The sequence below is a fragment of the Melitaea cinxia genome, chromosome 2 (genome assembly GCF_905220565.1).
Source record: "Melitaea cinxia chromosome 2, ilMelCinx1.1, whole genome shotgun sequence".
NCBI lineage: Eukaryota > Metazoa > Arthropoda > Insecta > Lepidoptera > Nymphalidae > Melitaea > Melitaea cinxia.
The window spans coordinates 1716284-1721274 of NC_059395.1; the positions used below are offsets into that span (position 1 = coordinate 1716284).

The window sequence follows — 4991 nt, forward strand, 5'->3', positions numbered from 1 at the left end:
ATGTTAAATTCTTGTTAAAATTTCGTATTCCATCGCACGATGTTTCAGTGCTTATTATACTGAGAAATAACCGGATACCGGATACTTCACAAGCATTAAGCAAATAACGTTATAGCTTCCTTTTTTTTTGCAATGTTGATTTTATGCAAATGTTAATTTGTTATTTGTTACCTAGTTTGAGTTTATTGTGAGTAAATATTTTTTTTATATCCAATTATCGTAGCTTATAGACGTCTGCAACACCAGAAACATCGCAAGCGCGTTAGCGGTCACCTTACTCAAAACAGGAACGCAACACTGCTTAAAAGCAGTATTATTTAGCTACGATCTTCTTTAAGGTCAAGGTACTTCCCCAGTCGGACTGCTCCAGATTAGGATCAAAATCAAAAACAGCTTTATTCAAATAGGCTCCAAAAGCACTTTCGAATCGTCATTTTACAAATTAAAACTTTAAAAATAAATTATTGTATTTGCATATAGCAGGATATTATCCTGCCGTGTCCCTGTCTTAGTAAAAATCTATCCCAATGTAGTTGTTTTAGTGAATACTAGAATGTGTCGAGCTCACTACAGATATGTCAAATCGATCACCAACACTTCTGCAAAAAGCAGACTACGAGCCTAATCGAATTTCATCTAGGATTGCGAAAAAGTGATGCTATTTTCTTTTAACCGCATTGCATTTTTATCAGTAACATCAACGCCAATTGCATCACTCATTTTTGGTTTGCCAATCAATATGATATGTAATTGATAAAATATTGTGCGGGAAAGAGGAAACTTTGTCAATAGAAAGTAAATTCAAGATTAATTTGAACTATTTAAAAGATGTTACAACGTCTCAAAGAAATATCATTGGTTGTATGTTCTTTATATATACACAGATAAAATTTATGCTGTGTGGCTACGGCACCAAAGAATATAGCCACACCCTCTCTTCCCGTGGGTGTCGTAAGAGGTGACTAAGGGATAACAAGGTTCCATTACCACCTTGGAACTTAAGAAGCCGACCGATGGCGGGATAATCATCTAATCGCTGGCTTTGAAACACACAGGCCGAAGACGGGCAGCAGCGTCTTAGGTGCGGCAAAGCCAGCCCTACGGTCACCAACCCGCCTGCCCAGCGTGGTGACTATGGGCAACACACATGAGTTCACGCATTTTTGGTGCGAACTTGTGGAGGCCCATGTCCAGCAGTGGACTTCAATAGGCTGGAATGATGATGATGATGATGAGATAAAATTTATAAGAAAATTAAAATGATAGTAACCGAGCGAGGAATCAGGCTTAATAGAAATTATCTCATCGTAAGTAATTTTATTTTTTAATTTTTGTCTCATTTTTGACACAGTTTTCAAAAGTCAAACTATTTTAACATGTAGCAGTGTAGTTTATGAATTAAGCACAAAATCCTTGAAATCAAAGGTCGTGACTTTTTGCAGCAGTACCAATATTACTTTATTTTTTTTTCAAATTTGCTTTCGAGCTACTAAAACCCATTGAAATGTATGCAAATTTAGCTGCCTTTTTTGCTGAACCCTATACACATTGACATTTAAAGCAATCATATCGAATTTCTCAAGCTATTTCATTATTAATACTTTGTCAAAATTTTGTACTACCATCGAAATCAGTTTCCAATCGTTTAGACGTTCCGGACAATCAGTGGAGCGCGATCTCTTGCCAGTCTTGTTACTGTCAGCTTCATCTGCAAGCTGTTTCATGCTTGGTGGGATAAAGCTTTCACTGTGATGTTTTCGGCATCTGAATGTGAACCGAATGCATAGTTTTATTGTTTATTGATTTTGATTTAAACGTGTATTTTCTTGTGTAAACATAAGTTGTTTTTTTTGTATTAGTTAGAACTTTTAAGAAATTTATTTAATGTAGATGGTGTTGAAATAGGTAGTAGTTCAATTTCAATTATATGGCTACAAAGTTCATGGTTTTAATCAAAGCTCAGTTGACTTGATTTATTTTGACCTTTTCAAAAAATAATATTTACAGTTCAATTCATTTAAATACAATTTAAATAAAATATACACCTAAAGCATATGGAATTAAGAATTAGTGTGTACAAGATTATAATACATAACAACAACACTAGTTCATCCTGTGAACGTTCAGCTCCCTCTGGCGTCTCAATAAAAGGACCATTGTTTATGTGAGATAATAGAATTTAATGATTGATAAATAAGTATATTAATAATTTATCAAGTTAATAGGTACCGATATGTATACAATATTCCGCTTAAATAATCTACACGAAACCTCGAAAGCGCGATCTATTTACGAACAACGCCATCTGTGTTTCAATTTATAAACTAATAAAATTAAATATACATTCAATATCTATCATTGTATATTTATTAAAGCGATATAAAAATACGTTTTTCGGTTTTTGAATTTATCGCGACAGACAGATAAACGGACGCGTCAAGACTGTTTTATAATATGTAACAGATGTAAATTTGAAACATCAAGTAAGCAATAATTTTTTGTTGAAAAACACTCATAGAAAATAACTCATCACTTCCTACTAATATAATAAATGTGAATATAAGTTTGTTTGTTACGCTTTCACGTGAAAACTACTTAACCGATCATCAAGAAACTTTGTACACATATTCTTGAAGGTATTAGAAGTAACACAGGATACTTTTTAATAAAAGTGAAAAATCTATACGAGCAAAGCCGCGGGTAAAAGCAAGTATTTATATAAAGTAAAGAATACTAAATACATGATATGTTCTTCATTTTGTAATATTGAACAAATTAAATGATTAAAACTTTAATTCAGGGATACCCAGAATAAAAATATTGAGTCGTCGGTCCAGGTTTTTATCATATATATTTATATATATATATATATATATATATATATATATATATATATATATATATATATATATATATATATATATATATATATTTATTTATTTATTTATTTATTTATTTATTTATTTATTCTTAATGTACACTAAAATACAGACACATATAAATAAAGGTACAATACAAGATGTATAAAGGCGATCTTATCGCTAAATAGCGATTTCTTCCATATATGAATACTGATAGCGTAGGTATACTGATAGCGTTAGGTACTCATAGTAACACGTACCGGCTGTGCAGTAGCGTGGTTGATTAAGCTCCAATCCTTGTCCCACACATGCAAAGAGGCCTATGCCCAGCAGTGGGATATTACAGGCTGAATCGTACAGTAAAAGAATATGCATTTCAATATAACCTATCTTATACTAAGCATTGTTTCGGTAACGAATTTATCTCTAAGTGCTTGTCTCAAGTGAAATTATCGCTGGAGAGAAGCCAACAGAGCGGAATAGAACTGTAGGAAATTATTTTTGAATATCATTTATCTTGTAGGTATATAAAATTCTCGTGTCACAATGTTACTTACCATACTCCTCCGAAACGTCTGGACCGATTTTTACGAAATTTTGTGTGCATATTGGGTAGGTTTGAGAATCGATCAATATCTATTTTTCATACCCTTAAGTTACAAGGGGGGGGGATTAATGGGGGCTAATTATATATATGGCAAAACAACGCTTGCTGGGTCAGCTAGTATTGTGCAATATAATGCAATAAAACTAAAGTGAAGTCGTATCCTTATTATTTCGTCATTATATAAAAAAAGTAAATATATTAAATAAAGATTTAAAAACCTTTAGTCTAAGCAGATGCATTAAGTTGTTGTTTCAATATTCTATTTTTATCTGAATCTGTTTACTAGAGATAGAATTTCGACGTAAGTTACATACAAATTGTGACAAAAATTTATCGCTAGTAGGCAAAACCAGAGATAGATAATTATTGAAAACAGCCGTTGATAATTTATCTGAGTTTGAAACAATAGCGCAAGTATAAACATAGTCACATTTATTTTATTTTAATAAATTTATTAATATATATAAACGTATATAAATACACCTATTCTTAAGACAGGAATCGAATCCACAAACCTCTCTCGAATTACGAACCACAAAGACTATGAACCTATGTCACTACCAATTGCGCTAACATAACTTGAAAGCCATTCACAAAATAAATTAAATTAAAAACATGAATTGAAAACCATTCACCAAATAAAATTAATTAAATAAAAAATGCGTTCAAATTATTACCTATAAATTAAAAATAAAAAAGAAAATATTTGTCAGGTGTGGGGTTCGAACCCACGCTCCCTCTCGGGAACCAGAGCTTAAATCTGGCGCCTTAGACCACTCGGCCAACCTGACCTATACCTAACATGCAAAATTAAGTTATTATATAAAATATACTTAATTACTATACCATTTATACTTGTGTTTATTTCCTAAATAGTGTGTGCTTCAATATTTGATTCAATAAAAATAATGGATGCAAAAAGGTCGAATTTCGAACATAATTAATTTAAATTATAAGTTTGAATATTATTAAGGTTCTGTTATCAAAGACAACTTCTATAATAATAAACAAAAGAGTATCTATGTATGCATATGCATGTGTGTGTCAAATACATGGTAGTGTATTTTTTTTTTTTAATTTATTTAATGTATTTTTACGCATATTTACAAAAAAAAAAAAAAATTGCATTAGACTTTCCTGCTATATCCGTCGATACTCGTCCGCGCAATTTTCTTAAAAAAGGATGCAAAGGTTTTGCTTCACGTATTAATATATAAATAATTGGGCTCATTAATTTAAATTATTTGCAAGAATAGAGAGTAGGTATAGTATACTGAGGTAGGGCACAGCAGGAATTTCCTGCTCAAAATATGGAGCAGCCCGACTGGGGTAGTACCTCGACCTTACAGAAGACCACAGCTAAATAATACTGTTTTCAAGCAGTATTGTGTTCCTGTTCGATGCTTCTAGTGTTGCAGGTGTCTATAGTCTGCGGTAGTCGCTTACCATCAGGTGAGCCGTACGCTCATTTGCCGACCTAGTGAAATAAAAAAAAAAAATACGATGAATCTTTTTAGTTATCA

The 4991-nt window shown here is 32.0% G+C and overlaps 1 non-coding gene across 1 annotated transcript; it reads right to left on the reverse strand.

Moving 5' to 3' along the window:
- Positions 1-4175: 4175 nt before the first annotated feature.
- On the reverse strand, positions 4176-4259 carry Trnal-uaa. Its single transcript has one exon. It is a non-coding gene; the product is annotated as a tRNA-Leu (tRNA).
- Between the last annotated feature and the right edge of the window lie 732 nt (positions 4260-4991).